Here is a 25,421-nt window from a genome sequence, read left to right on the forward strand (position 1 = left end):
TTTCTGTGGGGTTTTATAAAAGCCAGAGTCTTTGTGCCATGAATGGCACATAATCTTCAAGATCTGAAAAATGGAATTGATGAAGCTTTGTATTCGTGTGTGTAATGAAATGGACTACCGTTTTGATGTTTCTCGAGCAACGCGTGGTTCTCACGTTGAGTGTAGAATAGTACCTGTGCGAAAATAAAACTTTGAACTTTCCTCTACACAGTGACATGCGCAATGTTTCACAGTTTTTCTGTAGTAAACAATTGACATTTGTTATTTCATTTTGTCTCCCCGTGTACAGTATATTAAGCTGACATTACATTACACCGTTTTCTCTGTACTGTGAGATTACGAAATCACGTAAACCCCTCACAGGTGCAGCTATCGCCTTTACACTGATGTAACAACTACGCCTTCGACAGTGGAGATGTTTAATGGAAAAGCGCTCTGCACGGGATTAATAAATATGCTGCTGCCGCCTTTAATAGCGTTCTTATGAACTGAAGATGTCATAATGATGAGGATCGTAATACTCGGCACTTTTGGCACGAATTTATTTAATGTTGCACCACGCTTGCGTCGCTGGCACAGGTTCCTGCTTCTCTAGAAAATACGACACCTCAGAGCGAGTCGTTAAAAGGCGATTTGACTGCGGCGAGGTCCGCATTCTGTTCGCCGCTCACTGTCCGCCATTCACCGTGACTAGCAGTAAATAGGCGTGAGGCGCAGCCGCCGAATCCGGAAAGTGCACCGTGGCACGCCCCCGGGCGCAGAAAACAGTCGTCTGCAGTCTGCTGCAGCGGCGTCACCAGTGACGTAAGTAACTTTGGCCTCTCGGGAATCTTCGGCGCACACGCAACCTGTGAGCTTCTGTAGCGCAAATATGTCGCTGATCCTTTAAGCATTTAGTCATAAGGCGCGGTGCCTTATCAAAGATGGCGGACGTTTGCCGGAAGTAAATATGCGAAACTAGAGTTTCTCCCGGGGGTACAAAATGTTCAGACAAGTTGCGCGGATGCATCCGGGTGGCGTCTTCGACAACCGCCGATGTTTTGTCAGGTTATTTTCAGGTGCGGGAATGCAACTGGCTGATGTCTTCACGGTTTCCTAAGAGATCAGCAGGCTGTATCTGCGTGAAGTTGTCTGAACAGAAACAAAGTTAACTTCGGGCGTTCTCCGAAGAAGCGTAATTGTTTCCCTCTTACTTATAGTGTACTCGTACTTAACCAGAAATTATATTCGAGTTCATTGTAAAGATCTGTTCAGAATACTAAGGATCTCAACCACACCATATGAGTATATTTACCAGTTAGTTGTACACATGAATAATAAAATTAATAATTACTGCACAGACAGCTCTCTCCATGACCATAGATCAAGATCCAGACTCAGCGGGTACGATAATATTTTCCCACAGAAGATGCTCACCATACGGCGCCCTCCCACGAGCACTTACACCAGTGTCATCTTTCGCTACTAGTTGTGATACGCACATTATAAAGATCTCATCTTAACGCCCCAAGCGGCCGCTACTAAATTCTGATACGTCCTGTATGGAAAACTTGCAGTTGTGGCGCCCAAAGCGGCCGCTTCTGTCGTTGGGCCTTTAACTGGCCCTAGCTAAACTGAATTTACGTTTACCAAGAAAGAATAAACATAAAACTCAAAGCACCGTTTTCTACCAAGGAATGAAGCTGTACTGTGAGATAAAAGAGATTAGGCTTACTAGAAAAAACTTATTTAAAAAGGCAGTTACAAAATACCTGCTAAGCAATACATTCTATACTGTTAAGGATACTTAGATGACACAGAGTAGGAATTTGGTAATAAATGTAACACAGTGAAAGGTGGCTACACTGAGCCACAGCGCCAGAGATCGCGCTAGAGAGTATTGTTCCGCCGCCTCCACTGGCAGTGATTATTGAGAACTCGTAGTGGGCAGTGCTTTGGGAGAACTCGTGGTAGTCAGTGCTGAGATGTCGTAGTGAGGAGTGTTTGTTGAGATGAGCCAGTAGGCAGTGCTTGCTGAGATGTGATACTGAAAAGTTCTTGTTGAGATGTGATAGTAGCGAGTCAGTGTGGAGAGATTGTAATGTCTAGAGTGCTTTTCATCAATATAAATTAAGGTAACAAACTACTTTTCTTTTCTTTCTCATTATTTCAATGTCCTGAATAATGCGTCATTACAGGTTCAGTCAACAAAGCATCTGGCTTGTGTTCTTGTATTAGAGTGTAATTCTGGTTTTCTTGAGTAATTATGGTATTTCTATTTTCTTTAATTAATTCAGTATAAATGATATTTAAAATTTCTTGTGTTGTTGAAGAAGAACCGTGCCAGATGCGTACGTTGAGTCATACTTCCACACACAGAACAGTTACACTTGTGCTTTGGTTTCGTAGGTTTTATAGTTACTGGGGACTTAATTAATTAATTGTGTTAATGAAAATTTCCATTTCATTCTTTGTTGTTGTTCTTTGCAGTCAGATAGCGTAATAATACTAGTCAGGGCCAACCGTTACGAGACTTCGTAACCGAACAGACAGCTACTGAATCAAAAAATTAAAATTATTTGCATTCTATTTTAATTAAGCCCCCATGCAACAGATTAGTGATAAAAACATTAGTAAAACCTCTATCATTTCACATAGCACTTTCACACCATCTTTCTTTTTTTTTTCTCCTGTCTGGAAAAACTGTCTCCGAAAGGCATGCAGTTTATAGTACTAACATCTTATCATCTTTCAGCGTAACATCTCACTCATTGTAGAGGGATGCTGACTTTTTCTGGCTAGCAGATGGGAAGTTGCAGTAGATAAAATGGTAGTGACATCAGCTCTGCTACGAAACAATTTTTGTATAATGTGTGTAGTGTATGCATGAAATGAGTGAACAGTGTAGCATTAGCCTTTTACAGGCACCTGAACCTATTCTTCGGTGTCTCTCAGCATTTCACGCGATACGACTTCAATAACAAAGTAAATAACATTTTGATCCTACAGCTATTATAAATCAAGACAAAACAGAATTAATGACATTAACAGCTAGTGGGCATTGTTTTGAAACGATGGAGAAAGTTGAAAATTTGTGCCGGACCATATTTCGAACCCAGATCTCCCATATATTGACGCGCTGATCACTCATACATCCTTTATTTTTGTTTTTTTTTATTTTTTTCCATTTGATCTCATTTTGTTTGTAACTGTGCGTTACATTTGTTCGGGGCGGACTTCCTGTGACACCCTTTGAAATTTATTTTTCGATTCCCGGCGGGGTCAGGGATTTTCTCTGCCTCGTGATGACTGGGTGTTGTGTGATGTCCTTAGGTTAGTTAGGTTTAAGTAGTTCTAAGTTCTAGGGGACTGATGACCATTGATGTTAAGTCCCATAGTGCTCAGAGCCATTTGAACCATTTTTGAAATTCATTTTTGATCCATTCACTCACTTTTTTTGTTTATTACAGAGAGCAGCTAACCCTCTGACCGAACACGCCTGAGCTACCGTGCTGGCGTCCATCCGCAACTGCGCGGAGTACCCTAGCACGCTTCCGGTCAGAACCAAATTCTGAAACTATCTACACACTACAGATTTAGTGTCCCTTGCCCTTTACCCTCATTACTTGCAGCATTTCGCCGATGCACGTAACAATTCGAGTGTGGTGTGCATTTGCACTGTCCGGATGGTGCTATGGTCAGCACATGTGTCCAGTAAACAGGAACCTGGGTTCGAATCCTTATCTGGCACAAATTTTCAACTTTCACCATTGATTTAAATGAATGCCCACTAGCAGCTAATCTCGTTAATTCCGTTGTGTATTATATAAGTTACTTTCAAAACAGTAACTTACATTAGGGATAAACCGAATGAAGTAGCATTGTTTTAAGGGGGGGTAGGACGTCAAACGGGCCGACTTGGTGCAGGAGAGGCACCACTGAACATTTTAATTTCCACTGTCTATACTTTTACAAATAAATTCATAAAAGTTTGTCAGCATCACCAGGAAGGATTCAGAATTCACACTCATAGCAGTGGAAGTTCTAAAACATAACGAAGTAATTTTTTGTACGTGTGAAATTTCATCATTTTTTTCACTTACTAATGGCAGCATTTGTTGCTATAGGTACACTTTTTTTGATAAGTAAGAGAGAATTTTGCACAGCATACAAACCATACTTACAGGTTTATGAAATTCTAGAATTTCCCAAATCTATTAAAAACTGTGGTATAAATTCAGGTAATTAACTATAAAATTTGTGTTTTTTCTAAACATGAAGTTTAAAATATAACAATTCATTCGTTTTTTCATAAATTAAATAAATTCTAGAGTTTCATACATACATATGGTATACCATACATACATATGGTATGCATGCTGTGCAAAATTCATCGAAGAATCTCTCTAACGTATGAAGAAAAGTGTACCTATAGCATCAAATGCAGCCATTAGTAAGTGAAAAAAATGATGAAATTTCGCACGTACAAAAAATTTATTTCGTTATGTTTTCGAACGTCCACTGCAATGGGTGTGAATCCTGAATCCTTCCTGGTGATGCTGACAAAGTTTTATGAGTTTTGTTTGTAAAAGTATAGACACTGGAAATTAAATGTCCTGTGGTGCCTCTCAGGCTCCAAGTCGGCCCGTTTGACGTCCTACCCCCCTTAAACAGGGTGGCCTTGTATTCGGGAGATGAAGACTTGAATCTTCATCCAGCAAACCACATTTGTGTTTTTCGTAGTTTCCCTAAGTTACTGTGGCAAAGTCAGGATACTTCCTGCTATAAGGCCACGGACGATTACTGTCCCATCCCTGTCAAAGTAGACTTTATGTAAAGGCCTGAACGTACTAATTAATTTATTTTTGTTGTTCTTAAACCGTAATGCCAAGTTGTATTCAGTATCTTTGTAAAAGCGATCTATGGATGAATAAAGCTGCTACTACTGCTGCTGCTTAACAATGTGATCGCCCCGGTTTGGTCCCTCCTCTACTTATCTACTAGGGATTGTTTCATGCTTAGTATTGTTTGATAATCGATAGAGTGAAGCTGTCTACTAGGAATTGTTTCATCCTTAACCCTCAAACGGAGTGGTGACATCTTAGTATCATAAATGGTGTTGTTGGGTCCAAAATGATACCACTCAATTTTATCCATGAAAATTAATCTACTTTACTTTCATTAGAAATATTTATTTATAAATTCCTTAATTGCCTATGTTACAACACAAAACTTCAGTTAAACTAAAAAAAATCTCTATAAAAATCACAAAAGGGAAACAAGTTTATGCAACACTACTTAACATTGAAATGAAATGCAATATAAAAATTCAAACTAGTTTATTGTATCAGAAATAACACGAAACAGTAATATATTGCTGTGAGATAAATATATAGTGCTTGAAAAATTAGCTGCATGTAATGAATATCAAATATGAATTGATACAGAGCTTTTCACACTCTTTACAGACAACCGAACGACAGGTTTGGCAAACTGGGCGACTACAGCAGGTACAATACTGGTTTGTCTTTTTCTCACTGGCACGTGGACAAGGAGCACATCGTTTCCTCTTTGAATCCAGAGTGGATATTTGTGACTTTGGTAGAGGTTTCTTCAAAAGTCCTGAGATTGTTACTCTTAGTTCTTTTGGTAGTCTGCCATTCATCAGCCTCTCATTGAGAGCCTGATTGCTGCCTGGCAAGTGTCTTGATGAATTCAAACTGGGAAATAGGCATGTGCTTCTTGCAGGACGTTTGTATTAGGTACGAGTTAACTCCGAGTATGTTCAGAACTGCATAAAATACAGCAAGAGGCCATCTGCGTGTTCGTCTGCCTGTGCTGTAGGTAGCACACTTCTGGTCAAGAGTCTACGCCACCTTTTGTGCTATTGTAAAAGGAAATTATTTCTGGTTTTCCTGTTTCTGGATCTGTACTTTTTGAATGATGCATACTGGAAATCAAAATGACAGCTTTCCCTTTTTAGGGACATAAGAAATCAATGTTCTGTCATTTGTGAAGCCATAAAGTGTTGAACCTTCCACACGCCTCTTAGATGGTTGGAATTCGGGTGGGATTTCCTTTTTGTTTTTCCTCAATGTACCAACATAGGTCAACTCCGAAACTAATTCAATAGAGCCAAAGTAGTTGTCAGCTGTAATGTTACGGTTTGTACCGTAAATGGGCTTCGCTAGTCTCAGGACAGATTGAGTAGGTTTCTGAAATTTCTTTTCTTCTGGTGTCAAGCCAACGCCATCACTGTCTTTTCCAATGTATAAATAGGCATTCAGAAGGTAATTTGTTTGAGCATCAGCTAAAATCATTATTTTCAGCCCATATTTCGCTGGTTTACTAGCCATATAAACCCTAAATGCGCATCTCCCACGAAAACCAACCAGCATTTCATCCACGCATGCGCGTGAACATATGTTATAAGATGCCTGAGAATTGTGAACCATTCTGTCTAAAATCCAAGAAATCGCTGCTGCAGGGTCATTTTTCTTCATCTCTGCCAGTTATGTCATCAAATCTTGGGCAGTAAAGCAATATCAGCACTCTCTTCATGGATAGCGTGGTGCGGAAAATGTCTCTTCCAGTGCCGTCTGTTGCAAACATAGACTCCAGATGTTCATGATTAGATTTGAAAATGGCACTGAAGTATAATAATCCAAATAGTGCCATAAGTTCATTGACGTTCATGTCTCGTAGTTCTGTGCGCTGCTGATCAGAAAATTTTGTTCGATATGAAGAAATTTTCACATTGGTATGACTCACAATTTCTTCTAACAAATCTCTGGTAAACAAACACTCCCACGATTCCAATGGACTGCATGAGTCTCCCAATCGGCTTGCAGGGTCTTTCAGTTTAGGAACTTTTATTATCAAGTTGTGGGCTGGTGTTCTCACATTCCTTTGAGGTTCTAGAGTGGACAACTTATACATATTTCTGCCATAGAAACTAGATGATTCCCCTCTATGTTTATTTCCCTCTAATTTATCTGATTCACTAAAGTCACGACTTTGTTCTGAAGCAGTTTCATGTTCACTGTTCTAAGAAGGCTCATTTTCATCGTCCAGATCATTTGCATCACTACCCTCCTCTCCTTCTTCTAGTTCTTCTAGCGTTTTTCTCACAAAGTCTGGAAAACTTGGATCGAGCACTGACATACGTGAATGAGAGCTCGAAGCCATAGTAACACTGAAAATAAATGAAAACACTCACTAAGCCTAAAAATAAAATGACATTTCGTTGATAAATAAACTTTTGACGTAGGGCAAACAGAAACACTTACGGTGTCGTGGGGTCAATAATGGCACCATCCAAACTTTACAGCTGTGCACTGGGAAAGAGAACAGCTCGAAAATGCTGCTAGTTCGTCAGGGGGTTCACTATCAACTGCCGAGAAGGTATGTAGAACCGCCAACAATAGAATGACCAACAGAGGAAATGGCAATTGTGTACAGATTGACTGGTATCAAAAAGGACCCCACAACTCCGTTTGAGGGTTAACATTATTTGAGAATCGATAGAATGGAGTTCATTTAACTTTTGCGGAAAGCTATTGTTGGATTATGGTAACAAAACCATGCCAGCGGATTAGAATTAAACTTTCATGAATGGACGATATTCGCTACTTATGAATTGTTGTTGTTGTTGTGGTCTTCACTCCTGAGACTGGTTTGATGCAGCTCTCCATGCTACTCTATCCTGTGCAAGCTTCTTCATCTCCCAGTACCTACTGCAACCTACATCCTTCTGAATCTGCTTAGTGTATTGATCTCTTGGTCTCCCTCTACGATTTTTACCCTCCACGCTGCCCTCCAATGCTAAATTTGTGATCCCTTGATGCCTCAAAACATGTCCTACCAACCGATCCCTTCTTCTAGTCAAGTTATGCCACAAACTTCTCTTCTCCCCAATCCTATTCAATACCTCCTCATTAGTTACGTGATCTACCCACCTTATCTTGAGCATTCTTCTGTAACACCACATTTCGAAAGCTTCTATTCTCTTCTTGTCCAAACTGGTTATCGTCCATGTTTCACTTCCATACATGGCTACACTCCATACAAATACTTTCAGAAACGACTTCCTGACACTTAAATCTATACTCGATGTTAACAAATTTCTCTTCTTCAGAAACGATTTCCTTGCCATTGCCAGTCTACATTTTATATCCTCTCTACTTCGACCATCATCAGTTATTTTACTACCTAAATAGCAAAACTCCTTTACTACTTTAAGTGTCTCATTTCCTAATCTAATCCCCTCAGCATCACCCGATTTAATTTGACTACATTCCATTATCCTCGTTTTGCTTTTGTTGATGTTCATCTTATATCCTCCTTTCAAGACACTGTCCATTCCGTTCAACTGCTCTTCCAAGTCCTTTGCTGTCTCTGACAGAATTACAATGTCATCGGCGAACCTCAAAGTTTTTACTTCTTCTCCATGAATTTTAATACCTACTCCGATTTTTTCTTTTGTTTCCTTTACTGCTTGCTCAATATACAGATTGAATAACATCGGGGAGAGGCTACAACCCTGTCTCACTCCTTTCCCAACCACTGCTTCCCTTTCATGCCCCTCGACTCTTATAACTGCCATCTGGTTTCTGTACAAATTGTAAATAGCCTTTCGCTCCCTGTATTTTACCCCTGCTACCTTCAGAATTTGAAAGAGAGTATTCCAGTTAACGTTGTCAAAAGCTTTCTCTAAGTCTACAAATGCTAGAAACGTAGGTTTGCCTTTTCTTAATCTTTCTTCTAAGATAAGTCGTAAGGTTAGTATTGCCTCACGTGTTCCAACATTTCTACGGAATCCAAACTGATCTTCTCCGAGGTCCGCTTCTACCAGTTTTTCCATTCGTCTGTAAAGAATTCGCGTTAGTATTTTGCAGCTGTGACTTATTAAACTGATAGTTCGGTAATTTTCACATCTGTCAACACCTGCTTATGAATTAGAGTTCAATATTCTTCGGACACAAGAAAGTAAAATTCAGTACAGTACTTGGCTTTCTTTCGAATACTTCCTCCGACCGAGTGTTCGCAGCCGACCACATCTGCAGACTTCCTCTTTAACGACTGCTGCGCTGGCGCGCGCTCAGGAGCGAGCAACCATTAAACACGTTGTTGACTCCGGACACGCTTAACCGCGCATTGTCACATCCGACAGAGGTTGTATTTGTTCTCGTATCGATCGACACGCATCAGCGGTGACCCCACAGCGGTTATTATCAAAACTTACACTCTACAACAAGTAATGGAATGTTGTCGAATTAAATCAGGTGGCGCTGACAGAATTACATATAATAAGAAATGAGACACTGAGTGTAGTTCATGAGCAAAGTTAGTGACGATGGCCGAAGACTGAGAGGAATTAACATCCAAACTGACTTCAGCAAGAGAAGCATTTCTGAAAGAGAGAAATTTGTTAACATAGAATATAGATTTAAGTGTTGGGAAGTCTTCTCTGAAGGTATTTGCATGGGGTATTGGCTTGTAAGATAAGCAGTTTAGACAAGGAGAATAGAACCATTTCGAAGTGAGGTGCTGTAGAAGGGTTAAAATTAGATGTGTTGATCGGAAGACCAGTGAGCACCTATGGTGTCGGACTGAGGAAAAAACAAATTTGTGGCACAGCTTTACTTCCTTGAGTCAAAATGACGTAGACAAAACAGTAACTAACTAAAACAGTGGCAGCTTACTTCAGTATTGATTAAAGACAGATAACACGTCTAAGCAGAAAAGAAAAAAGATTAGTCGTTTTCCTCTAAACTCAGTGAAATCGACTAAATATCTTTAGGTATCGCTGTGAAGTATTACGAATTGGGACACACATACAAAATCAGTTATAAGGACATAAAATGGATGCCTTATAAAGTTCATTGGAAATTTTTTTATAGTGTGAAATCACTGCAAAGAAGATCGCCTATAAAACGTCGTGCAACATATTTTTGAGTGTTTTGTTTCTTTGCAGGTCAGCTTAAAAGAGGAAATCGTAGGAATTCAGAGTTATGCGCTGTTCGAAATGTAATGCCTTTGGAACAGAGACGATGTTCTTTTCACAAAAGTTAAAGAAGCTTGATTTAATTTGAGCAGGGAGATAAAAGCAACACCGTACTAGCCCGCTACTGCTCGCACTGAAAACAGGATTCATTGTGCGCGTACAGTCCCAGTGGTTTTAGTAAAGCCAACTCTAACCCTGAAAAGTAATAGCAGGTGTTTCACAAGTTCTTTATTAGATACAGTTTCCTCGGGATTTTTGACCCGAATATTTTATGTCTTTCGATCTCCAAAGCTTCGCACTGGAAGATTACGTGTCGTCTGGTTTCGTCACCTTCACCATACGGCCTACACAAAAGGGCCTCCTTCTCTATACCCATCATGTGTAGGTGTTCGTTTAAAGTTGCCATGGCCTCTCATTAGTTCTACCATGAGGTTATTATGTCCCTTGTTCAAGCCCAGGCCTCGGCATCATTAGCTCGCCATGTTTTTGCTTTTGGATCGTAGTGCAATGTTCTTCGCACTCCCTTCTGATCCAGTTTCGTTATTTTGATTCAACCATCGCCTTAGTGACGGTGAGGGCAGCTTCCGTTCCAGTAAACGGAGCCATCGCGCCTGTCCTTGCCAGCTTGCTCGTTGTCATGAGTTCCTGCGTGACCAGGGACACTCAGCAGCTTTACCCTGTTGCATACCCTTAGTCTCACAAGGGCATCAAGGCAGTCTGCTAAGATCTTTGATCTAGCTGCCGCGGCTGATACGAGGTGCATTCAAGTTCTAAGGCCTCCGATTTTTTTTTTTTTTCTAATTAACTACTCACCCGAAATCGATGAAACTGGCGTTACTTCTCGACGTAATCGCCCTGCAGACGTACACATTTTTCACAACGCTGACGCCATAATTCCATGGCAGCGGCGAAGGCTTCTTTAGGAGTCTGTTTTGACCACTGGAAAATCGCTGGGCAATAGCAGCACGGCTGGTGAATGTGCGGCCACGGAGAGTGTCTTTCATTGTTGGAAAAAGCCAGAAGTCACTAGGAGCCAGGTCAGGTGAGTAGGGAGCATGAGGAACCACTTCAAAGTTGTTATCACGAAGAAACTGTTGCGTAACGTTATCTCGATGTGCGGGTGCGTTGTCTCGGTGAAACAGCACACGCGCAGCCCTTCCCGGACGTTTTTGTTGCAGTGCAGGAAGGAATTTGTTCTTCAAAACATTTTCTTAGGATGCACCTGTTACCGCAGTGCCCTTTGAAACGCAATGGGTAAGGATTACGCCCTCGCTGTCCCAGAACATGGACACCATCATTTTTTCAGCACTGGCGGTTACCTGAAATTTTTTTGGTGGCGGTGAATCTGTGTGCTTCCATTGAGCTGACTGGCGCTTTGTTTCCTGGATTGAAAAATGGCATCCACGTCTCATCCATTGTCACAACCGACGAAAAGAAAGTCCCATTCATGGTGTCGTTGCGCGTCAACATTGCTCGGCAACGTGCCACATGGGCAGCCCTGTGGTCGTCCGTCAGCATTCGTGGCACCCACCTGGATGACACTTTTCGCATTTTCAGGTCGTCATGCAGGATTGTGTGCACAGAACCCACAGAAATGCCAACTCTGGAGGCGATCTGTTCAACAGTCATTCGGCGATCCCCCAAAACAATTCTCTCCACTTTCTCGATCGTGTCGTCAGACCGGCTTGTGCGAGCCCGAGGTTGTTTCGGTTTGTTTTCACACGATGTTCTGCCTTCATTAAACTGTCGCACCCACGAACGCACTTTCGACACATCCAGAACTCCATCACTACATGTCTCCTTCAACTGTCGATGAATTTCAATTGGTTTCACACCACGCAAATTCAGAAAACGAATGATTGCACGCTGTTCAAGTACGGAAAACGTCGCCATTTTTAGTATTTAAAACAGTTCTCATTCTCGCCGCTGGCGGTAAAATTCCATCTGCCATATGGTGCTGCCATCTCTGGGACGTATTGACAATGAACGCGGCCTCATTTTAAAACAATGTGCATGTTTCTATCTCTTTCCAGTCCAGAGAAAAAAAATCGGAGGCCTTAGAACTTGAATGCACCTCGTACAGATTTCGGAGCTGCTTGGCTATCTGAACAAACGTAGATATTTCAGCCCGGAATACCGTGGCCAGCTTCCCTAGAGAGACTTCGCTGTCTAATCTAGGCCATACCCCGTACACTCCTGCTTCAGCATCTGTGTGTGTTTCCAACCCGTCAGTAAACCAGACTATGTCTCCCGAATGGTGCCGTCGTTCATTCTTCCACTGGTCTCTTCTCTCAACTGTTACACTGAAACGTTTATTGAAGCAGCTGGAAGGTACTGTACAGCCAGCCACCATTTTGGAGAAGCTTAAAGAACCAATATTTAACACAGACTAGAATGTTATCCCACTACCTCCACCTCCACACAATGAAGAGAGATTAGGTAGCATAGAGCGAAAGCCGGACGTTGTGGCCGAGCGGTTCTAGGCGCTTCAGTCCGGAACCGCGCTGTAGCTACGGTAGCAGGTTCAAATCCTGCCTCGGGCATGTATGTGTGTGATGTCCTTAGCTTAGTTAGGTTTAAGTAGTTCCAAGTCTATGGGACTGATGACCTCAGAAGTTAAGTCCCATAGTGCTCAGAGCCATTTGTACCAGAGAGCGAAATGCAGAAATGGACACCTGTCGGTAAGTAACCCCTGTCATGCTCCGTACAGTGATTTATAGAATACTTATGTAAATAAACAGGCGTATCTCTGATATAGCTAATTAGCAGAAAATATAGCCTTAATGTAAGGGGTAATTAATGGTTAACGGATGTAAGACACTCGTATGACACTTCCCCTGGCAGCCACGTAACTGTTTCCGCTTATTTTTGTCGTTTTATGTAACGTTTTCGTCTTTATTTTTCTCGTCATGTATTTGATATTATCGATCAGGCGTTCACTTGAGTAATATCATCTATGGCAACCTTTCATTTTCAGTTGTGTTTCAGTAACGGACAGAAGAGAGAGGCAGATGATATTTGTCTACTCCTGGGAGTTGTGAAGCTGAGCGGACGTAAAGTATGGTGCGTTCATGTTTTCGCAGCAGATTTGCTGAAATACATCTACATGGATACTCTGCAAATGCCGGCCGAAGTGGCCGTGCGGTTAAAGGCGCTGCAGTCTGGAACCGCAAGATCGCTACGGTCGCAGGTTCGAATCCTGCCTCGGGCATGGATGTTTGTGATGTCCTTAGGTTAGTTAGGTTTAACTAGTTCTAAGTTCTAGGGGACTAATGACCTCAGCAGTTGAGTCCCATAGTGCTCAGAACCATTACTCTGCAAATGGTTCAAATGGCTCTGAGCACAATGGGACTTAACATCTGAGGTCATCAGTCCGCTAGAACTTAGAACTACTTAAACCTAACTAACCTAAGGACATCACACACATCGCCCGCCGGAGTGGCCGTGCGGTTCTGGGCGCTACAGTCTGGAACCGAGCGACCGCTACGGTCGCAGGTTCGAATCCTTCCTCGGGCATGGATGTGTGTGATGTTCTTAGGTTAGTTAGGTTTAATTAGTTCTAAGTTCTAGGCGACTGATGACCTCAGAAGTTAAGTCGCATAGTGCTCAGTGCCATCACACACATCCATGCCCGAACCAGGACTCGAACCTGCAACCGCAGCGGTCGCGCAGTTCCAGACTGAAGCGCCTAGAACCGCTCGGCCACTGCGGCCGGCGATACTCTGAAAATCACATTTAAGTGCCTGGCAGAGGGTTCATCGGACCACCTTCACAATTCTCTAGTATGCTAATCTCGTATAGTGCGCGGAAATAATGAACACCTATGTCTTCCCGTACGAGCTCTGATTTCCCTTGTTTTATCGTGGTGATCCTTCCTCCCCTATGTAGGTCGGTGTCAACAAAATATTTGCGCATTCGGACGAGAAAGTTGGTGATTGGAATTTCGTGAGAACATTCCGTCGCAACGAAAAACGCCTTTCTTTTAATGATGTCCAGCCCAAATCCTGTACTCTCTCCCATACTTCGCGATAATACAAAACGTGCTGCCTTTCTTTGAACTTTTTCGATGTACTCCGATCAGTCCTATCTGGTAAGGATCCCACACCAAGCAGCAGTATTCTAAAAGAGGACGGACAAGCGTAGTGTAGGCAGTCTCCTTAGTAGGTCTGTTACATTTTCTAAGTGTCCTGCCATATATAAATGGTGAGTCTCAGAATCCGTTGGTGTGGACTGCATTATTTACTAACCAAACTGATCGTTTTATGCTTGTGCTGAAGAAGGAAACAGCAAACAGAGAATATTGACGTAAAGCATCCAAAAGATTTCTTCCACCAGTCTCAGTCGCAGAAAAAATATATATATGAGAGGGAGAAATATGTATTCCATGTAACAATGAAATCAAAGAAATCGCTTCGCCGACATAATTATTATCGCAATATTATTCATCTTTTGTGAAGTTTGAAATTTTTGTAGGCAGGGCACCTTGCTTTTTGTGAGTGATCGCTTTAGCCAGTTCCGCCATCAGAGCTACCACCAGACGCGACTGAGACGTCCGTGTCTCAAAGTTACCCTCCTGTTACTTCCGAGCGCTACGGTCATATGTTCCCTTATATACCCAATTGCAGTTTTCTAGTATCGGGAGCGAATCATCAGTGGGAAGTGTGTTTGGACAAAAATAACAGCCTTCAGTGGCATTGACGGTTTGGTAATGGACGCCTCAGATGGCAGAACTGGTTGGAACAACTGTTCAGGGACAGCAGCAAATCCGGTTGCATTTCCAGCCTGGCTCGAATTTTTACTGCGCTTACATCTCCACCTCCAGCGATAACATTTTAGCTTACGCATTATTCGAACACTTTTACGCACTGGTTCAGAGCTTCAATATACAAGCATACCCTAATTAAACACAGGAACACCGTGTTATAAAGAATTGAAGGGCCTAAACCCACTGTCAGATGAAATTAGGAACTGTATTCATTTACAAAATTTTATATAATTTAGTAGATGCGTTTCTCTAAGAGATCAGAGTTTCAGTACGAAACAATTAGCCATTCTGTGTGATGGTCTGACGAGGTAGCCATTTTATGTATTATTGATAACCATTCTTTATATCCAATTTCATTTACAGACATTCAGATTCAGTTTAGAATATTTGGCATCAAACACATCGAAAGTGTTTTGCATAGTTTCTGTTCGTACTCAAAAGTAGAGTAGCAAAAGCTATTCTAGATGAAGAGTATATGGGCACCAGTGAATTCAGCATTTAAAAGCATTTGCTTTCACATTGATAGCGGGAGTTTTTGTCACACACACACACACACACACACACACACACACACATACACACACACACACACACATTACAGTTACCAAGTTCCAGCTTATTGGTATCAACCGTTACTTGTCTTTCCTTCCACGTCCTTGTCCCAACGAACTTAGTCTCTAATGCCATCGATGTCAACTAACTCCCGTTAAAATCTAACCTTCCTCATGTTCGGTCGTTATTTGCTCATTCGTACAGTCTGTCTCTCTCTCTCCCTTAACTCTCCAGCAGCTCCTTCTGTTTCCATCGGACAACTAAATTTCTGTGTTGCACCTCGCCGGTCTTCGTTCAGCAGTGATGTTGTGTCTTCGAGTTTGTCAGGTGCAAAAATCTCACATTGTGTTGTCCGCCACTTTGATTTGTTATGATGCCTAACGACGTAGATCCAGAAATATAAGCACATGTCACTGTAAATTTTGTGTCCACGTACCAAATAATGTTTCACATAGCAGATATATTCCAGTGCGCACGGCGCCACTAGATTCGTTCGTGCTACTTATGACGTGACACATTTATGTTTTACGACTTACACTTAAGAGTACCTCAGAGCACCTCAAGTGAGCAGTTAATGGCGTCAAAATTCTGTACTGAATAAACCTAATCTCAAGGCCAGTTTCATTCATGAATTGAGAATGTTCCTCACTGTTCTTCGAAAAGTGTGAACGATAAATGAGATCCAGTCTACTTCGTAATTCGGAGTAACTAAACTAGCCTTGGTCCTGGTGGCATGAAATCTCGTTCCTCCGATGTGAGAGTCATTGCATCCGACGACTGGAATTTTCACATTCGCAAGTCATTCCAAGGGAGGAAATCAAAGTAATTTTCAGACTTTATATCTTACTGCTTCTTTAACACGTATTTTTCTGTCTGATACTGCGTTTTCGATAAAAGTACGGAAGAGAAGGCGTTCTAAAACTTTTCTATATTAAGCTAACCATTAACCAGCGGCTTACAGAGGTCAACAAGTTATAAAAACTATGTGAGAACCATAAAGTCTAACTGTAAGTAGGCTGTTTAGGTTTTTATGTTGGTAACGCCACGTAGTGCTCTGTATGAAAATCGCTGACTGCACTGTGTGCAGTCTGTGGCTGGTTGGACTCTTTGTTGGAATATTTGCTTGTGTAGTGTTGGGTAATTGGATGTGAACAGCGCGTAGCGTTGGGCAGTTGGAGGTGAGCCGCCAGCAGTGGTGGACGTGGGGAAAGAGATGCGGGAGTTTTGAGTGGACGATCTGGACGTGTGTCCATCAGAAAAATTATATGTCACAAAATTGTATATATATTATGACTTTTGAACGCTATTAAGATAAATACATTGTTTGTTCTCTATCAAAATCTTTCATTTGCTAACTATGCCTATCAGTAGTTAGTGCCTTCAGTAGTTAGAATCTTCTATTTAGCTGGCAGTATTGGTGCTCGCTGTATTGCAGTAGTTCGAGTAACGAAGATTTTTGTGAGATAAGTGATTCATGAAACGTATAGGTTATTGTTAGTCAGGGCCATTCTTTTGTAGGGATTATTGAAAGTCAGATTGCGTTGCGCTTAAAATATTGTGTGTCAGTTTAGTGATGATCAGAAAAAGTAAAGAGAAAACTGTCTGAGTACGTTGAGTTTTGCTCAGCGGTTTGAAAATCAAATAACGTAAGAGTTTTTCCAGCAGTGTCATTCTTAATTTTCATAGGGGAAGTTTCATAACCTATGCCTTTATGTACAGGTAACTGTCCTTTCTTCGAGCCTACTGTTGGTAGCGGAAGACTATTATCTAGGTGGTCCGCGTGTGTAACGTTAATTATTATAACTGTCAGCGTTTATATCTAGGTGGGAGCATTGACACCACGCTTACACTTACAAAAGTTTAGAGTCATAACGGTACAGCAGAGGACGGCGGTTAATGTTCCCGTGGTGTTACGTTAATGGCAGCGAACATTTAAGTCGTTTTCTTGGCAGTGATAGCGTCATCCTACGAGCAGGACATTCCGAAATGTCTCCATTACTTTCCTCCTTTGACAGTCTCTGAAAACATATTCTAGGCGCCTTTCATTCAACGTCATGTGATCTCGCATGGTTAACACTTGTTTGAATGTGTTACGAAATGGTAACCACATTGAATGATATAAAATATTTTCTTTCCTTACGTTGTCCGTGGTATGTCTTTAACATTCCATGACCAAACGACGTATTGTTCACTACAAAAGTATGTACAGTTATCTTCACCATTCCAAATAACACTTATATTCTAGTATGAAGCATGTCAATTTACATGCAGGGTGGTCCATTGATAGTGACCGGGCCAAATAGCTTACGAAGTAAGCATCAAATGAAAAAACTACAAAGAACGAAACTCATCTAGCTTGAAGGGGGAAACCAGATGGCGCTATGGTTGGCCTGCTAGACGGCGCTGCCATTGGTCAAACGGATTTCAACTGCGTCTTTTTTTTTTAAATAGGAACCCCAATTTTTTATTACATATTCGTGTAGTACGTAAATAAATATGCATGTTCTGGTTGAACCACTCTTTTCTCTTTGTGATAGATGGCGCTGTGATAGTTACAAACATATAGGTACGTGGTATCACGTAACATTCCGCCAGTGCGGACGGCATTTGCTTCCGGAAGAGGTCGATATCGTGTTGATGTATGACTATTGTGATCAAAATGCCCAACGGGCGTGTGCTATGTATGCTGTTCGGTATCCTGGACGACATCATCCAAGTGTCCGGACCGTTCGCCGGATAGTTACGTTATTTAAGGAAACAGGAAGTGTTCAGCCACGTGTGAAATGTCAACCACGACCTGAAACAAATGATGATGCCCAAGTAGGTGCTCTAGCTGCTGTCGCGGCTAATCAGCACATCAGTAGCAGACAAATTGCGCGAGAATCGGGAATTTCAAAGACGTCGGTGTTGAGAATGCTACATCAACATCGATTGCACCCGTACCATATTTCTATGCACCAGGAATTGCGTGGCGACGACTTTCAACGTCGTGCACAGTTGTGCCACTGGGCACAAGAGAAATTACGGGACGATGACAGATTTTTTGCACGCGTTCTATTTAGCGACGAAGCGTCGATCATCAACAGCGGTAACGTAAACCGGCATAATATGTACTATTGGGCAAGGGAAAATCCACGATGGCTGCGACAAGTGGAACATCAGCGACCTTAGTGCGTTAATGTATGGTGCGGCATTATGGGAGGAAGGATAATTGGCCCCCATTTTATCGATGGCAATCTAAATGGTGCAATGTATGTGTGGTGTCACCGCCAGACACCACACTTGCTAGGTGGTAGCCTTTAAATCGGCCGCGGTCCTTTAGTATACGTCGGACCCGCGTGTCGCCACTATCAGTGATTGCAGACCGAGCGCCGCCACACGGCAGGTCTAGAGAGACTTCCTAGCACTCGCCCCAGTTGTACAACCGACTTTGCTAGCGATGGTTCACTGACAAAATACGCTCTCATTTGCCGAGACGATTGTTAGCATAGCCTTCAGCTACGTCATTTGCTATGACCTAGCAAGGCGCCATCTTCAGTTACTACTGATATTGTAAATAATGTACAGACAAGAGCTACGTTCAACATTAATGGATTAAAGTTAAGTATTCCACCAGCTACATCCTTTTTTGTTCTAGTCTAAATTCCTTGTCCTGTTCCAGACCTCACGCCAGCCTGCGTGAGCTAAAACGCGTGCCTTTCGGCTTCCTCTAGAATTCCTGGGTTGGCTCTCCTGCCAATCCACAACAGTATGCTGCTTTCCTACGTAATGTTCTACCGAAGTTACTTCAAGATGTTTTACTGCATGACAGAATGGCGATGTACTCCCAATATGATGGATGTCCGGCACATAGCTTGCATGCGGTTGAAGCGGTATTGAATAGCATATTCCATGACAGGTGGATTGGTCGTCGAAGCACCATACCATGGCCCGCACGTTCACCGGATCTGACGTCCCGGGATTTCTTTCTGTGGGGAAAGTTGAAGGATATTTGCAATCGTGATCACCGACAACGCCTTACACCATGCGTCAGCGTATTGTCAATGCATGTGCGAACATTTACGGAAGGCGAACTACTCGCTGTTGATCTGACGACCCCGGATTTCTTTCTGTGGGGAAAGTTGAAGGTTATTTGCTAACTAGGCGAACTACTTGCTGTTACACGTATTGCCAAATGCATTGAGGTTGACGGAAATCATTTTGAGCATTTAGTTCATTAATGTGGTATTTACAGGTAATGACGCTGTAACAGCATGCGCTGTCAGAAATGATAAGTTCACAGAGGTACATGTATCACATTGGAACAACCTCAATAAAGTGTTCAAACGTATCTACGTTCTGGATTTTAATTTAAAAAACCTACCTGATACCAACTGTTGGTCTAAAATTGTGAGCCATATGTTTGTGACTATTACAGTGCCATCTATCACAAAGCGAAAAAAGTGATCCAACTAAAACATTCATATTTCTTAACGTACTACACGAATATGTAATAAAAATGGGGGTTCCTATTTTAAAAAACGCAGATGATATCCGTTTGAGCTATGGCAGCGCCATCTAGCGGTTTCCCCCTTCAACCTAGACAAGTTTCGTTCTCTGCAGTTTTTTCGTTTGACGCTTATTTCGTGAGATATTTGGTCCGGTCACGATCAATGGACCACCCTGTATACTCATGCCTCGGAGTCAATTTTTGTTCTGTGTGTCACGAATTTCCAAACAAAGGGATGATGTAAAACTTTTGTTGACGTTTGTATAATATTTCAACTGGTTCAAATGGCTCTAAGCACTATGGGACTTAACCACTGAGGTCATTAGTCCCCTTGAACTACTTAAACCTAACTAACCTAAGGACATCACACACATCCATGCCCGATGCAGGATTCGAATCTGCGACCGTAGCGGTCGCGCGGTTCCAGACTGTAGCGCCTAGAACCGCTCGGCCACCCCGGCCGGCAGTCCCCTAGACTTAGAACTACTTAAACCTAACTGACGCAAGGACATGACAAACATCCATACCCGAGGCAGGACTCGAACCGTCCGCAGCTCGTGGTCGTGCGGTAGCGTTCTCGCTTCCCGCGCCCGGGTTCCCGGGTTCGATTCCCGGCGGGGTCAGGGATTTTCTCTGCCTCGTGATGACTGGGTGTTGTGTGAGGTCCTTAGGTTAGTTAGGTTTAAGTAGTTCTAGGGGACTGATGACCATGGATGTTAAGTCCCATAGTGCTCAGAGCCATTTTTTTTTAGAACTCAAACCTGCGACCGTAGCAGCAGCGCGGTTCAGGACTGAAGCGCGTAGAACCGCTCGGCCACAGCGGCGGCTGTATAATAGTCACTGGAGGGCCTGTCTCCTCCTTTTATGAAGACTCCTTTAGTGCCAACAAGAACAGAGAAGGCTGCTGCTTTCGCTCTGTAATTCGGGTTGGCGACTTCGGTGACCCTTAGGGAATTAATTTTAAGCGTGCACTTTATAGTTAACAGCGATGACAGGCCGCAGAATCCTCGAGAGATGCTGCAGGACGGGGTACTGAAAAGAGTTCCGCGGAGGTCTTCATTGTTCGCGTTTTAAGTCCTTAGGACATTGCAACAGAACCAGAAATTTGTTTACATTCGCAAAGGAGAGGCCAAGGCGTCGACCTAGCCCTTGCTTCGCAACTAGTGATGTAATTGTCAGGATTCAGACACCACAGGTCGAAGGTTTGGATGCTGTGCAACCGGTTCGGTTTGTCCCTCAGGTTTGCTGCTGTCTTCGGTGCCGCTGGTTAAATTCGCGACGGCGGCGTCAAGGCTGTCTACTGGAATCGACGAAAATGTCTCTTGCTTGAGGGTGAACTGGATAATGTCGCCAACAAGTATTTCTCAAGGTGACTCCGATACGGACAGCGTTCATTCTGTTGTTATGTCACAGGAGCTACCTACGAAGGCGAAGAGAAATCACTGGAGTTCTTTCGGAACTTCAACCATTGTTAGTGACCACCAACTCATTGGAGATTTCAAGGCGCCATACCCGTCGGCGAACACTGGACGCACGCTGGCAGGAATTCCGCATGCTGTCCTTGGCGCGCATCTGGTGGAGGTGGTGCGTTGTCGCCTCCCAACGACCTGTTACCAAGTCAGAAAGTCACGTACCGTCAAATTGCAGCAGCCTCATTCCACGGAATCTGAGGAGGGTGTGAAGCGAAGTGAAACAGTGGATCGTTTCTTTTTTGCGTAAACCTACGTAAGAAACGCTGCATTTTTGTATTAATTCCGTATATTGTCTTTAAATGGTCTTAAAATGTAAAATGCTAATTAATTCTTAAATGTGATAAGGCAATTGTATTTTTTAATTGGCAAATAATGCATCAGACGCAGCGCAAGCGGCGTCAACAATCAAATTTTATGCGATCAGCAGTCCCGGAAAGCAGCGTAGCGAAGTCTCTCGAACATTTTTCCACTGAAGAGGCTCCCAGAACAGGAAGACACTGAGGAACAATGACAGTAAAGTCTCCTTCAGTTAGCTACTTGTATAAAAACACGAGCGCCGTCTGGCTCTGTTTCTATAAAAAATGGTTCAAATGGCTCTGAGCACTATGGGACTTAACGTCTGAGGTCATCAGTCCCCTAGAACTTAGAACTACTTAAACCTAACTAACCTAAGGACATCACACACATCCGAGGCAGGATTCGAACCTGCGACGGTAGCGATCGCGCGGTTCCAGACTGTAGCGCCTAGAACCGCTCGGCCACTGCGGCCGTCTCTCTCTCTCTCTCTCTCTCTCTCTCTCTCTCCCCCCTACCCCCCACTCTCTCTTAATGATCGCTCTCTTGAATGATTTCGTACTTGAAATATATTTTCAAGGTGTGTAAAATATTTATCTATGTAAAAGTATCGTCAATATATGAATAGTAATTGTTATTGTTTACCTTAACTGCCAACTTTTCTATGTTTCAGCTAGGATAACTGCAAGACTGCCGACATAGCGTTTGCTGGTCGCTGCCGAACATCATTGATGTTCGAATTTGTACCAGCCAGTCGTGCGTCCCTGAGATCTAGTAAGCCGGACTGTAAACGCAGTTTCCAGGCAGCGCCTCCTTGCGTAACGCGTAATATCCGTGTGATAAATGAAAATTATCACCTTTTTACTTGGCTGCTTCTTTTAATTACAGGCACTCCAGTTAATTTCCTCTTATCAAAACTTATTTTTCAATTACCACTAAAGAGCGCCATACAATATACAGAAAACTTTTCTTTTTCAAAAATTAATAATTCAACAGTTCAATGAATTCAAGTGCAATCCAGTGAAATCCCTTAAAATTACGAAAGTCTGTTGTATTAGAAGTGATAACGTTAATTACAAAAGCGCCTAAACATTAAAAATATTTTGTGGAGTCGGTGATGGAAAGTTTTCATGTTGGACAGTTACAGTAAGTCAGCTCATACAAATATCTGGTTCAAACGGTTCAAATGGCTCTGAGCACTACGGGACTTAACATCTGAGGTCATCAGTCCCCTAGAACTTAGAACTACTTAAACCTAACTAACTTAAGGACATCACACACATCCATTCCCGAGGCAGGATTCGAACCTGCGACCGTAGCAGCACCGCGGTTCCGGACTGAAGCGACTAGAACCGCTCGGTCACAGCGGCCGGCTAAATATCTGGTTGTTACGCGTTTTCAGGGGATTGAAATGGAACGATCACAAAGGCTCGGTCGTAGGTAAAGCAGGTGGCTGACTACGGTTTGTTGGTAGAACACCAGGGAGATATATAATCAGTCTACAAAACAGACCCATCCTAGAATACTGCTCAGTAGGACTGACGGGGGATACTGTATGTATACAGAAAAGGGCGACACGAATGGTCACAAGTTTGTTTGACCCATGGAAAAGCGTCAGAGAGCTGCTGAAGAAACTGAACTAGCAGGCTTTCCAGCAAAATGTCGACCTTATGCACATATCTTATAGCCTATCCATATTTTTAAAATAAAATAAAAACATATTTGTATATCTAACTATACAAGAAAACATAACAATTGAACTGTGATGTATAGTAAACGAATAGCCAAGTTCCAACAAACGCATTTACAATTATCTTCGTATTCAAAGTAAGCAAGCATACGCCTGAATGTGTAACATCTTTGAAGTGACAATGTAATCAAACGTACAAAGAGCACGTCTAAGAAACAGAAGTTTTTTAACTTTAACGGTACCTCTTCTGAAGAAAAATAAATTTTTTTATCATCAGCAAAAGGCGCAACATAATGTGCCTTGCACTTGGTCTGTTGCTGTGAAAAGGCGTCTGTGCGTTTCACTAACATTCAATGTAACTACAGTTGGGTATTTGACTATTTTCTGAATATTGTCTTAAATAATTAACTATGCCCTTTTATGCTGCAAACATGCTTTTTTCTTCTTGAATTTGAATATTCTGTTATAAAACGGAAATGAAATTCAAATACGAGGGGCATTTGAAAAGTCCGTGCAAAGTCCGAGAGATGGCACCACCGTCGCGTATCGAGGTCATGTTTAGTTAGTAGCATCTTTGGAAAGAACGCACACCAAGTTTCAGCCACATTGGTCTATTTCTTTGTGTTTGGCATTCGTGTGAATCAAGGAAGTCGAGTGGTTGTCAAAAAATGGACGAAAGAGAGTTTCGAGTGGAGATTAAACATTACTTTATGAAAGGCAAAACGCCTCAGGAGACTAAAGAGAAGCTTGACAAACATTACGGTGACTATGCACGTGGAGGTTACGACTCCAGAAATCATTGATAAAATCCATGATATGGTGATGAATGACAGAAGAGTTAAGGTGAGTGAGATTGCTAGTGCTGTGGGCATCTCGAATGAACGGGTACATAATATTTTGCATAAACACTTGGATATGAGAAAGCTATCCGCAAGATGGGTTCCGCGACTGCTCACGCTTGACCAAAGATTGAATCGTATGAAGTGTTGCAAGGATGATTTGCAGCTGTTCAGGAAGAATCCGCAGGACTTAAGGGGATACGGAATCACCTATCCCCGCAATGTTAATATATGCCTACTATAGGGAACATTTTCTCACAAACTACTGGAGACAGAGAGGTAAAAATTTTACTGTATGTGCATTCATATGTTACAACAATACTGAAACAACAGTTTATTGTCAAAGTATTTTCTTACAGAGATATTGTACATTTATTTTTAAGTAAATTTTTTCCATCGCTTTTTACTAGACTATCACCCCTAAGTCTTTTGTAAATCAAGTAATTAAAAAATCGTTGTTTCAGTATGTAATAGGGACCTATGTCACTACGTCATAAAAATTTCAGACTTCTAGGTTGACCAGTACCTGAGATAATGTTCCTAGATGAAGTAAAAAGTAAACTTACGGGAAACGGAGAAAGAAGATTAAAACATTCCTGATCCATAGCTAATACCCCCTTCACAGTCTTCATAATCATCTTCAAGTCTTCTTTTGGCACCCCTCTGCACCTGTCTTGCTTTTTTCACTAATGTCTTGATTATATTATCAGCATGCCTTAGTCTGTGCTGATCTAAATAGAACATAGCACGTACCGTACGGGAACCAACACACATACCCAACTTTTGAAGGACCTGGCATTTAGTTATATTTCCAAGATTGAAGGTTGCCACAGCATCATACACACCAAAATGTAGTGTATTAATTCCGACAAACACTGTTTTTGGGAGACGATGCCATATCACACTATTCAAGCACTCGTTGGGGTTCTGCGTTTTTCCGTGAAGACATTTCATCAGAAGACTTCTGTCAGCCAGATCTCTGAAAATCGGCTTTATTTCTGCCATGATGGCTGATGGTAGACTGTGGTGGTGAATGTATTTCTCTCCTGTTGTTAGTCCCCTATTGTATTTACACCAGCTGTTTTCACCTTTGGGGCACAAACCATGTTGTGGATGCTCATCCGTGGATGCGGTGTGGAAATATAAAGCCCATATAGCTCTCCTCATTTCTTCAAGATTGCCTGTATTTTGCCTGATTGCAAGGCCATAGCAGTTCTGAATGTGGTCTATTATGGAATCAGTCAATCTTCCTCTGCCATCCAAGGTTTTCCCATCATCTAGTTTTTTCCCTTTCATAACTGATTTTAACCTTCTCAGCCTGGCACCCATTCTCTT

The sequence above is a fragment of the Schistocerca nitens genome, chromosome 1 (genome assembly GCF_023898315.1).
Source record: "Schistocerca nitens isolate TAMUIC-IGC-003100 chromosome 1, iqSchNite1.1, whole genome shotgun sequence".
Lineage (NCBI taxonomy): Eukaryota > Metazoa > Arthropoda > Insecta > Orthoptera > Acrididae > Schistocerca > Schistocerca nitens.